This window comes from Salvia miltiorrhiza, chromosome 5, assembly GCF_028751815.1.
Source record: "Salvia miltiorrhiza cultivar Shanhuang (shh) chromosome 5, IMPLAD_Smil_shh, whole genome shotgun sequence".
Lineage (NCBI taxonomy): Eukaryota > Viridiplantae > Streptophyta > Magnoliopsida > Lamiales > Lamiaceae > Salvia > Salvia miltiorrhiza.
The window spans coordinates 44353437-44367248 of record NC_080391.1 but is presented as its reverse complement, the minus strand read 5'-3'; positions in this window follow the sequence as shown (position 1 = coordinate 44367248).

Sequence of the window (13812 nt, the reverse complement as noted above, 5' to 3'; positions counted from 1 at the left end):
ACCAGCCATTTCCTGATTCCACAAGAAGAAGTGGTGAAAAAGCTCGTGAGAAAACTCAAGAAAGAAACCGAAGAGGTTCAAACCTATCAAGGGTTTTCCAATGGAAGATTGAATCGAGTTCTACATAGCTTGATTCCAACTAAAAGGAAGCATCATGTCTATTTTGGCGTCACAAGCCAAGAAATGGCGCTTCCAATTGAGATCACAAGTAATCAGGTGGAAATCCAGCTGGTTCCAGCCGAAGAAATAAGGCAGGATCTCAAGAAAATGAAGCCAGAAGTCGCAAATACGATGAAATGGATTCATATTGGAGCAATTCAGTTGGTAATCAAATCTTCCCTTTTCCCAGGGACGGATCAACCAATTGATGTCGCACTCTGCGACAAAAGGATCAGAGATGCCAGAGGATCAATTCTTGGAGCCTTTTCAGGCAATCTCTATGCTAAGAAGATTATAACCGAGTTTTATCCACAAATCGCTTATAATCTACAAGATTCATCCTTCAGCCGAGCCCTGACTCTTTATCAGGACTACAAGAAGAAGGAATACATGACGGATGGAAATAGGCCATACTCACTGACTTATCAAGTCTCGTATGCCTTATCAAATTCCCATCACACGGAGTTATTTCTGGGTAAAGAATATATTGAAATTCCAGAAATATTCAAGGAGGTTGCCAAGGCAGTCAATCCAAGCCGAGTAGAGATTTCTCAGATCAGAGAAATCGACATCGACATTGGAGACAAGCCGGTGCTTAGCCATACTCAGAGTCTCAGACTAGGAGCACCAAGGCTATCATTCCAAGGAAATAGGCTAACTTCAGGGCCTATAACAAGGAGCTTCTCTCAATCATATGAGAGAAGGGTGATCCAGGAAACACCAGCTCAGGACATGAGAATCAAGCTCAAATGTCCCGAAGGATGGAGGCAAGTTTCCACAAGATTTGATGCAACAAGCAGGGAAAACAAGTTTCCTTGTAGTTCGTTGTATTATTTGGCAAATCCAGGAAGACAACCGATACATCGGAACTCTGGAGGTTGGAGGTTTTGAAATCCAAACCGAAGGCCAAGCCGGACAAGAAGCAGATGTCCTGATCCTAGGACGAGATTTCCTTGACAAATATAAACCATGGTCATGGAAATCAGGAGGAATGGAGATTACCATTGGACGCCAAAGAGTGATGATCCAGTGACAAGCCCATTCTCGATATACATCTCTGTAGGGATGTTATATGAGAAATTCAAAGCAGAGTATTTTGCTGCTTATGTGGATTCGGGAGCAGGAATCTGTACAGCAAAACGAGGAGTCTTTCCAGCAGAAGTGGAAGAAGATCTACCTCGAATTGCAGGAAGGGATTTCTCCAAAAAGATTTTGCTTCTATCAAAAGGAGTAAAACAAACGGAAATATTGATCGGCGGAGCAGGACAGACACCTTGGTACAAGGTCAAAACTCCACCAATTTATTTCCATGATACCGGAGCAGATATATTATTCGGAAATAATTTTCTGCAAAGCTTCAAGAGGTACATACAGGACAATGAAGCCAGGAGGCTAGTGTTCACAACAAATTGTGATCACAAAATCATTGTGCAAAGGCTCAATGGAGCTTTTCATCGATCAATGCCAATCAAATTCCGCAGCAAGCGTGGTGATGATGGCAGACTCCGGCGACCCCAGATGAAGGATCAAAGGAGATTCGGAGAAGTTTTGCTCAAATGCAGAACTGAGGGATTCCCAAATCTCTCTGAGGAAGAAACTCAAATCCTCAAAGTATCCCTGATATCACACAAAGATATCAAGGAAGAAGAACAGGTGTCCATTGCCGACGTCAAAAGGAGGATTCAGAGGTGTTACCATGAGAATCCTTTGGCATGGTGGGACAAGAACCAGCTCAGAGCAACCCTGAAAGTTAAAACTGGAAAGGAGCATGAGTTCGTAAGGTTCAGACCTATCCTGATGAACCCTCGAGATCAACAGGATATGATGGGTATAATCAAGGAACACCTTGATTTAAAGCTGATCGAAGAAGGAAGATCACCCTACAGCAGTCCTGGATTTCTGGTGAGGAATCATGGGGAGATCAAGCGAGGAAAACCAAGACTGGTCATTAATTACAAAGGAATTAATGACATTCTTGAGTTTGACGGATATTTCATCCCAAGCAGAGAACACCTCATTAATTGCATCCGAAGTGCAAGGGTATTCTCAAAGTTCGATTGCAAGTCAGGTTTTTACCAGATTCGCATGGAGGAAAGGAGTAAGAAGTTCACAGCCTTCTCAACTCCACAAGGACATTATGTCTGGAATGTCATGCCAATGGGGTTAGCCAATGCGCCTCAGATATTCCAAAGGAAGATGGATAATCTCTTCAAGGATTATTCTTCGTTTATGTTTGTTTATATTGATGACATTCTTATTGCATCAAAGAACATTCATGAACATGTCAGGCATCTGGAGATCTTTGCGGATGTTTGTCAACAAGAAGGACTAGTGCTGTCTGAAAAGAAGGCAGTCATTGCCACCCAGAAGATGGAGTTTCTGGGAATCGAGATCGATGAATCTGGAATCATTCTACAAGATCATATTGTGGAAAAGGTCTGGAATTTTCCAGAAGATCTCAAGGAGAAGAAGCAGCTCCAAAGTTTTCTCGGAGTTGTCAATTTTGCAGGGATGTTTATCAAAAACCTTGCAGAACACAGAAAGGTCTTCAGTCCACTACTGAAGAAAGATGTTCCATTCATCTGGAAGGAGGAACATCGAGAGGGTATGAAGAAGTTGAAAGAGATTTGCAAAAATCTCCCGAAACTTTCAATACCACAAGACGAGGATGACTTGGTCCTCTACACTGATGCGAGTGATTTCTGGTGGGCAGCTGTGCTCACAAAAATTACCCCTTATGGAGAAGAACCTTACAGATACTGTAGCGGTCTTTTCTCTGACAAGGAAGCTGTGTGATGGCACATCAACGAGAAGGAATTCTTTGCAGTGCGGAAGGCGTTTAAAAAATGGCCACTCTTCTTACTTGCTAAAAAATTCGTTTTGAAAGTTGATAACACTAACGTTAAAGCTTTCTTAACAAAAAAGATTGAATCTAAACCTGAAAAGGCTAGATTAATTAGATGGCAAGCAGAATGCCAATATTATGATTATGATATTGTCATCCTGAAATCTGATCAGAATGTTCTTGCAGATTTCCTTACAAGGGATGGAGCTCCCTGAAGTGGAGGCCATCGAGGCAGCACAGGCGCAACTCTTTGAGAATCTAGAGCTGCTACAACAGGAATGGCAAAAGTGTGTCCTACACACTAAACAAGCAGGAAAGATACAAGCGGCTGACGAAGCCAAAGTATCTAGCCAAATCGATGCCTGCTTCATGAAGATGTTCAATCTTCAGGAAGCAACCAACAAGCCGCTCTTGCGCGCTGTCCGTGAAAATCGGACTAAAGCAATGCTTTCCGTACAGGGCGGATTACCTGTAGCAGGGGATTCAAGTACCCCTAGCACAAGTCCTGAGGCGACGGTTTCACAGCCAGACCCTCGAGGAAAAGATATTGTTAAGGGGTCACACCCTGAATCAATATGTCAACCCTCCACCTCTGGGGTAAAAGAGGGAGAGATCAATCTTAGGCCCATGACAGGCCAAGTTAAGGTTGATACTGACTTTATTGGAACTTCTCCTTCTTGGCAGATGTACCAGGACAAGTGGGAGAAACTTCTCACAAGGAAGGGCATTAATCCGGGAAATTGCCGGGTTGATGTTGCCGGAAAATATCCAAGGGTTTGGACGACTCCAGGAGCCAATCCAAACGATGTCAAGGAATGGTATGAGTTTGGGGCTTTGGCCTCAGTTTATACCACCGCCCCTGCCTTCACCGAAATCAAGGGTCTACCAAAATGGATCCAGAAAACGGTGTTCGACACATGGGAGAACAACGAGTCCCTCAAAAGGGGAGATGTTTTGGAATTGTACTGTTTCAGTGCAGCGCCAGAGCCAGTCGGAAAAGGAATCCGGGAAGCTTTCCACTTCATTAAGCTTCGGAGACCTGATACGGGAGCCCTTAATAGGATCAAAGTTCCCGACTTCCAGGCCGCAATCGTCTCAACGTTCACGGAGGAACAAATCTCCACTAGACGAGCATGGGGTCTATGGGTCTGTCTCACAGAGATGGACAAAATGAAGTCCAGATTCAAGTTCTTTCAAAGCTCGGATCTGGGAACGTTCCTAGTTAATACCATGACAGGAACAACAACTCCTTTTGCCGAAGAATCCTTCGAGAAGAAACGGCAAATGATTTGGAAGAACAAGATTGCGGGGAGCCAGGAGACTCGTCGCAAGTTTTGCAATATGGCTCATATAGGCCATTGGATCGATAAAGTCTGCGATCAATGCTCATCGCAGAAGGAGCCAGAATTCGGCAAAGGATTCTTTCCAAAGCCGGATAAAAGGAGGTTTCGGTCTGATGAACATGATAAGCATCAGACTCCAAAGGGAAGGACACCTCGGGCACCAAAAAAGGAAGGTGGCCGACAAAGCTAAGTGAATCATGTGATTCACAGCAAGGATCGCACCCACAAAAGAAACGACAAAAGTGGGTGGAAGAACAGGAAGACTACTCACCAAACGCTCTAGGACAAAAGTGAGTAGGAAGGAAAAACAGCCGGCCCCTACTAGCATTATCACAAGACGATAAAGCAAGGGTCCAGCACCATGTGATGCCACTAACAAATGTCGGTAATCAAGACCGACAAAAGAAGGTGGATGTCATATTCAAGCAAGCTGGCCACGAGGATGGAATCCGAGGCCAACAACCAAGCAATTATAGAGGGGATCAAACCTCTATATAAACCCAAGCTCTGGAGAGAAGAAATCATCCGAAAACCACAACAGATTTTCACAAACACTTCCTCTCTCTAGAAAAATTATCTTTGTAATTTTTTTTTCCTGTTTTCAAAGTTTTTCGTTTTTAGTTTTAGTTTTTTTTATTTTATGTACACAAGTATTAGCTACTATGAGTAGCTAAACAAGTCAGTCTCCTCCTTTCGGGAGATATTATGAAATAAAATTAATATTTTATAATTCCTCTTTTAAAGCTTTGTCTTATTCCAACTTTCCGGTTTAGTAGAAAATTTTTTCTTTCATTTTCCAACAAAGTATTTTACGTCACTTAGTGAAGGAGGAAGGTTGCAACCATCCCTTGCGAGCGCGTGGTTGGACGGAGCCTTGGGGGCAGACGGTCCGTAAAACGCAACAAGCACTGACTCCTGAAGAAGACCAGTCGACTAAAGGTATAATGTTGGTTTATGTTAAGATTAATTTTTGAAGTGTTACGGAAGCATGTTGGACCCTTTTTAAATTGCATTATAATTATGGGTGATTTTGCCTTAAATGGTAGCATGTTGGGGTTCCTTGTTGATGCTTGGTTTAAGGTGGGGTCTTTTTTATAATTTGTCTAAATGGTGGGTAGATTTATAATTATCATGAAGGAGAATGTGGGGAGATTGGACAACCTTGAAAGTATTTGATATTTTGTGGATTTTTTAAAGATGGTGGGGAATTTGGATTTTCTTCAAAGTTGGTGATATTCTATGCAATTATCCCTAATATCTATATGTATCATGTAATTATCTAAAAAATAAAAAAAAAAAACTACAAAAGAAAATACTAATAATTAAACCTATATAATAAATCTAAATATTTGGAGTGTTACAACTTATCCCACTTAAAAATAATTTCGTCCTCGAAATTTCTAATCATGCTTCATTCGTGTCATCTAAACAATTTCACAATTCCAACTATCTCTAATAGATCTAAACATAGTAGTACTAGAACATAAAAACATCATAAAAAAAATATATCATGTAAAACATCATAACGGCCATATACCTGGAACAATTAGAACACATATCTGTGACACCAGTGGACGAAGTACGGAGTGATCGTCGATGCGAAGAGGCATGGACAAGGAGCGGCTCCGATTAAGACTTCCAAGTGGAGGGGCGCAGGGATGAACCAGAACACACCCGAGCGAGAGGGATTCCAAGAATATGCAGGTATAAGACTGCATATTCGAGGAGAGCTTAAATGATTTGATAGGTGCTACTCATACTAACAAGATGCATCTTCTTTTCTCGTGTCCATGTGGAAAAAACTCCAAGAAGGTTAAGCGTGTTAGGCTTGGAGCAATTTTAGGATGGGTGACCTCCTAGGAAGTTTATCGGGGAGCGTGCAAGTAAGGACAAAACACGCTAGAAAAGACTCGTTTTGGTCTATGGGGATAGTCGTCAACTGGAGCCGGGCTGTTACACGTCCTATTAAGGAAAATGGGACATTAGAATTGTGACGAAGAGAGTATAACTTATAGGTAGAATGTGAGAGAATTACCTTCAAAGTCAGAAATTCAACAAAAAATGATCCACCTTTCGCAAAAAATCACTTCTCAAATCTTTATGGTTTCTAATCTTCAATTTTATCTCTAAACTCACGAATATATGAGCATTTGAAATTGTGTTTTCTCATTCACCAATGTAGCCTTATGTAGGACTAAGTTTGATTACTTAGTACAAATTCACGTGAAAAATAATGTTTATTTTGTACAATTCAACCTACTATTTTATGTGCAATGACAATGCATGCATAAAGTGAGATTTAATGCCCCATTATAATTCAAATTTTAGCAGTTTCATTTCCTCACATATTTCACATCGATATGCACTTCTTTTAATATAAAAAAAATATAAAATACAAAATAAGGATACGAATGTTATATTAAAACATTAATATAAAAGTAAAAAATTACAAACGTTTATATAATGTGAAGTAGAAACACATTTTATATATAGCTAATAACATTATTAGCCGCTGAAAAATCATTCGCCGACGTCATTAATCGTCAGTGAATTTCCAGATGACGCTGGCTAACGATTTTTTGACGGATAATAATGTGGTTAGCTATAGAACTTTTTTTTTGTTTCACAATATATAATGTTCGAATTTTACTGTACATTTACATATTATATCATTTGTAACTTTATTATTTTATTTGCAATCAAATCATGCATAAAGTGAGATTTTAGTACCTCACTATAATCCAAATTTTGACAGATTCACTATCTCTCTTATTTCACATCGATATGCACTTCTTTTACTATAAAAATAAAAATAAAAATAAAAAATTACACAAAATAAGGATGCATATGTTATATTAAAATATTAATATAAAAGTGAAAAATTACAAACATTTATATAATGTGGAATAGAAAAAAAATTCTACAGCTCATAACATTATTAGCCGCCTAAAGGTCGTTTGCAGGTGTTAATAGCCACCGTTGAATTTCCGGAGGATGCCGCCGGCTAATGTTTTTTTGGCGGCTAATAAGGTTATTAGCTATAAATTTTTTTTTTGTTTCACAATATATAATGTTCAAATTTTTTCACATTTGTTTAATGTTTTTATTTAACAAACGTGTCATTTTAAAAAATAATTCAAACCTATAATATATTAATTAAAGAAAGTGATGTGACCTATCAATAAATGTCTCTTTCTTAGATTTTGTACGTTTTACAACTAACAATCTTACACTTTTATTACACAAGTGCAATTCTGAAAGAAAAGTGTAATTGTGTAAGAAAAATGTAATTGTTTACATTTTACAACTAAAAATCTTATACTTTTTCTTCACAAGTACAATTATATAAAAAAAATGTAAGAACTTTTACAAAAAACAATGTAAAACTATCAACATTCAAGGGTATCCTTGATACTTCACATTAATTTGGGTAGATTTAGTATGTAAGTTATAAGGGTGAATATTTTTTATATAGACTTAATGAAAGTGGGTATTTCTATATATTAACACTTTAAAATTTATTAAATATTTCTTTAGGGGAAAATTTAGTAAATATTAATAATATAAAATTGTTATTATAATGTACAATTTTATAAATTTGAAGATCCACACAATGTCTTATACTCACTTCACCCATTTCAATAAGTTCACTTTTTTTGGGCACATATATTAAAAAATTTATTTCTTAGGAGAAAAGTGGCGTGGTCCACACCAATTAACTACATTTTTCTTACTCAAAATGGAAAACGAGTCTATTCTAGTGGGACGTCCCAAAAATAAAAATGAGCCTATTAGAGTGAGACAGAGGGAGTAACATTTTATATCTAATAAAATGATTTATTTAAAATATGGAAATTACTTCAATATATTTTCTTAAAATTTTCTTTTGTAATTTTTATGTTAAGCATATAATCTTATATTTTAAGATTGTATGGTCAAATATTAAGGTAAATTTGGCTTGATTTAATTGAAGAAAGAAAAAATAAATGAGTGCATCGAAAAAGCACAAGGCAGATACAAGATGAGTTACACTTTATATAATTTCTTAACAATTACGATTATAGATTCTTGCGCTCCCCTTATTTCAAGGTCCTATGTGACATATCTAATAATTCAGTATTACGATTATAGATTCTTGCGCTCCCCTTATTTCAAGGTCCTATGTGGCATATCTAATAATTTAGTATTTGAAATCCCAGCAATTCTTCCACATAATTTCTTTTAAGTTTATTCATATTTTACATTTAATATCGTTAATCTCAAATACCATGTTCAGTCTCCATCTCCATTCCATCCCAAACTTGAAAAACCATGACCAGTCGCCTCCACCACAATCCCCTGAAACTCTCACCGCCACCACCGCCTTTTCGCCGCGTCGGCCACTATCGAAATATGGAACCTCTTTTCCTCCACCGTGATTTCCCCGCCAGCCATCTGACCTGGCACCTTCCCAAAATTGATTTGGGGAAAACCAGAACTCTGCAACTCTCACCGCCACTGCCGCCTTCGCCGCGCCGGCCACCACCTTCGCCGTCGCCGCCATCTGCCACCTCCATTTCCCCCTTCCCCGCGATTCCGCGATCTGCCACCTCCTTTCGAATCGACTCGCCAATAATCTGAAAATCATCAAAACCCATTCGTTCTGCCTCCCGCCGCGATTCGCTTCGCCGCGCCGGCCACCGCTGAGATCGACACAGTCCGCCGCCTCGCCATGGTAAGTATTCAATTAGGAAATATTATATTTGACTATGATTAGTGCTCAATTATAGAATATCTCTACCAGAGCTTCTGCATCTTAAATCTGTTTCATTCTATTGAATTCTTGATTGAGAAAAAAATATTAAATTGGTGGCAGCAGCACAATGACTCGATCTTATTACTGTTTGCTAAATTTAAAATGCTCACTCATCTGGAATTTTAATTTCTATCTCAAAGATGTTCTTTCCTTGGACTATTAGGATCACATTTTGATATTGGTTGATGTTTTGGTGGGATTGTTGTAAATTTATATAGACGTAAAACAACATTTACTATTGGTGGGATTGTTGTATTGGTTGACATTTATTTTATAGAGTCTATGCATGATTATACATTTTTGGTGGGATTGTTGTATTGGTTGATGCGTATCTATGCATTTACTATCCTGCTTCGGGTTGTTGCTCTTATGAATTTTTTGTTTCTGTCCCTGTGATCATGTTGGAAAAAATTGTTGCTTTACCTGTAACGTGTGTTTTTTGTTTTGTGATTGTCAAAATATGCCCTTTTTTGCTTCTTTAATTATTGCCGTATATTGTAGCCGTGCTCCACGGTTGATGAATCAATTCTCTGGATGAAGTTCTATTTAATGCTTCGGTTACAAGGTTGCGTTGACTCTTAAGAGTTATGATTATCAAACCGTTGGGATGTCCATGTGTTTATGCTCATGAGTTTTATTTTTCTACCATTATAATTGTTGGAATAAATAGTTTATTTAATGCCATAATTACTTTGGTAATTAATGGAATTAAATGATATTTTTGGAATCTACATGTTGAGTAGATTAATTTGATACATTTATTTGTTCAAATCTGTAAAGAATTGAATGAGTAATGAATGCCCAAAGATATTCATGGTTCGGACCACCTGTTTGCCCAAACAGTGCACGTGGCGACGGTTAAGGACCGAAGAGACACGACGGTTCGGACCACCTGTTTGGCCAAACTTACGCGGCAGCGGTTGAGGACCGAAGAGACACGATGGTTCGGATCTGTTTGTCCAAACAGGGCACGTGGCGACGGTTCAAGACCGAAGAGACACGCCAGTTCGGACCTCCTGTTTGGCCAAACAGTCACGTCAGTTCAAGGAAACCCCTGGACTACTATAAATAAGGCCCTCCAGAATGAGATTAAACACACCAATGAATTTAGATAATCAATTTGTCATATTAGTTTAGTTTACATACTCAGTCCCCGAGTATCAAGCCGTTCGACCGGATAGCGAACTCCTAGTGCTAAGGACTCGTCTATCATCCCGAAACCGTTGTATCTTGGGCGCAATTACTGTAGATCCGCGAGCACAGAGCAGAAGTAATTTTGCCTTACGGAGAGAGAATTTATTCTCGCCTCGGTTCTGCATCTTTTCCATTTATCGTCATTCTATTTTCTACACTACCAAATAACAATCGTAAGGCAAAATTAGTGTGGAAAGATGGCGACAGGAAGCAACACCAACAACAACAACGTTCCAACTGTTCCGGCCAACGTTCCAAATGCTCCAGCACCTGCCGAAAAGATGAAAAAATTCTCAGGTTCTGAATTTAAACGTTGGCAATCAAAGATGTTTTTTTATCTTACTACTTTGAATATGGCTCGTTTTCTGAATGAGTCTCCTCCAACTGTGGCAGAAGACGAAACTGATCCGCAAGTGCGTATCGCATATGATGCATTGTATCACAGCAACTTTCTGTGTCGCAACTACATTCTGAATGGGCTAGACAACACTCTCTATAGTGTTTATTCTAGCACCAAGACGTCCAAGGAGTTATGAGACTCATTGGAGACGAAGTACAAAGCAGAAGATGCGGCTTGAAGAAATTTATAGTCGGTCGTTTTCTGGACTTTAAGATGGTGGATAGCAAGACTGTTATCGAACAAGTGCAAGAGTTTCAACTAATCTTGCACGACATTCTTGCCGAAGGTATGGAATTGTCTGAATCCTTTCAGGTGGCTGCAGTGATAGAGAAATTACCACCACTCTGGAAGGACTTCAAGAACTATCTCAAGCACAAACACAAGGAGATGGGACTTGAAGACTTGATTGTTCGTTTGCAAATCGAAGAGGACAATAGACTCTCCGACAAAAAAACGAACAAAACCTCTATGGAGGCAAAAGCAAATCTGGCCGAGTCTAGCAACAAGAAGAAACGCAAGTTTAAAAGCAAAAAGCCAGACTCGAAGAATCAAAAGAGGATCAAAGGCGATTGCTTCAACTGCGGCAAAGCCGGACACATGGCGAAAGATTGTCGCAAACTAAAAAACGACAAGAAAAATAGTCACCATCAAGCCAACGTGACGGAGGAGAAACATATGCCCCTCGACTTAGCCAAACTCGACTTATGTGCCGTCGTAGACAAGGTCAACATGGTCGACAGCTCAGTAGGTTGGTGGATCGACACCGGTGCTACTAGGCACATCTGCGCGGACAAACCAATGTTCTCCTTCTATGAAGTCCTTTCCGGAGATAGGAAATTGTATATGGGCAATTTGGCCGCTTCCAAGATCGTCGGATCTGGAACCATTGTGCTCAAGATGATGTCGAGACTCAAGATAACCCTGTAAAAAGTGTTGCATGTTCCCGACATCTGCAAAAACCTGATCTCAGGATCTGCTTTGAGCAACGCCGGATTTAGACTAGTGTTTGAAGCAGGCAAAGTTGTAATGACCAAGAATGGTCGCTATATGGGAAAAGGCTACTTAGATAATGGCTTTTTCAAGCTTAATGCTATCCATGTACTTTGTAATAATGAAATAAAGGACAAAGTTACCTACTTGGTCGAGTCTCCTAATTTATGGCATGATAGATTAGGACATGCTAATCTAAACACACTACGTCGTTTAGTGAATTTAGATTTATTGCCAAAATTGACTTTCAACCAACACAAAAAATGTGAAATTTGTGTTGAAGCTAAAGTGGCAAAATCTCCTCTCCATTCAGTGGAATGATCAACGAAACCTCTTGAATTGATTCACAGCGATCTATGTGATTTAAAACTTGTGCAAACAAGAGTTGGAAAGAATTATTTTATAACATTTATAGACGATTGCACAAGATTTTAATATGTGTATCTTTTGAGAAGCAAAGACGAAGCATTCAAAGCTTTCAAAATATACAAAAATGAAGTTGAAAATCAACTTAACACCAAAATCAAAATGATTCGAAGTGATCGAGGTGGCGAGTATGTTGCACCTTTTGAAGAATTTTGTCGTGAAAATAGCATTATTCATCAAACGACTGCACCTTATTCTCCACAATCAAATGGTATTGCAGAATGAAAGAATAGAACATTGAAAGAAATAATGAATGCTATGTTGATAAGCTCAGGCCTATCACATAACATGTGGGGGGAAGCTATTCTTTCGGCTAATAAAATTTTGAATAAATTACCCCAAAAGAAACAAGATAAAACTCCATATGAATTATGGAAAGGAAGGAAGTCATCCTATAAATATACAAAAGTGTGGGGGTGCTTAGCAAAAGTTGAAATACCAAAACCCAACAAGTAAAAATACGACCAAAAACTGTTGATTGCATCTTCATAGGATATGCAAACAATAGTAGTGCGTACCGATTCTTGGTACACAAATCGGAAGTACCCGATATAAATGAGGGGATGATTATAGAATTAAGAAATGCCATATTTTTTGAAACTATATTCCCTAAGAAAGAGAAGAATGATACAAGTTCGAAAAAGAGAACTTATGATGAAATTTCGCTTAAGGATAATGGACCAACACGTGAACCAACACCGCAACCAAGACGCGAAAAGCGAACAAAGACTGCAAAAACCTTTGGTCCGGATTTCTTAGTTTATACTTTAGAAGACGAACCAAAGACAATCAAGGAAGCATTGTCTGGTCCTGATGCCGATCTATGGCGTGAAGCTATCAATAGTGAAATCGAGTCAATCTTATCCAATCACACTTGGCATATTGTTGATCTTTCTTCGGGAAATAAACCTTTGGGTTGCAAGTGGATTCTTAAGAAGAAATATAAAGCCGATGGATCTATTGATAAGTATAAAGCACGTTTGGTAGTTAAATGCTACAAACAAAATGAAGGGTATGATTACTTTGATACATACTCTCCAGTCACTAGAATTACATCCATTAGAATGCTACTTGCTATAGCCGCATTATATAATCTTGAGATACACCAAATGGATGTAAAAACGGCATTTCTAAATGGAGATTAAATGGATGTAAAAACGGCATTTCTAAATGGAGATTTAGAGGATGAGATTGTTGGGAACCTTGTGGAATATCCTAACCCTTGTTTTGATGATACCAAAAATCATACTCCCTCCGTCCGCCAAAAGTATTCCACTTTGGCCGGGCACGGAGTTTAATAAAATGTGTGATGATGTTGATGTAGTGGAGAAAGGGCCCCACCACTTTATGAGATGTGTGGTTGAGATTGAATTTGGGGTGGGTTTTTTGTAAATAAAGAGTGTTTGTAAGGATAAAATATAAAGGTGGATGGTGGGAACATGGCTTAAAAAGGAAAGTGGAATACTTTTTGCGGACGCCAAATATAGTAATTGTGGAATACTTTTGGCGGACGGAGGGAGTATGACTTAATTGTAATAGACTAGAATTGTTTAGAACTCAAGTGTTAGAGTTCGTTTCTAGTTTAGTTTGCGGTGTCGAAGACTGAAGACTGAAGAATGAAGGACTGAAGACTGAAGACTGCAGATACCAACTGAAGTAT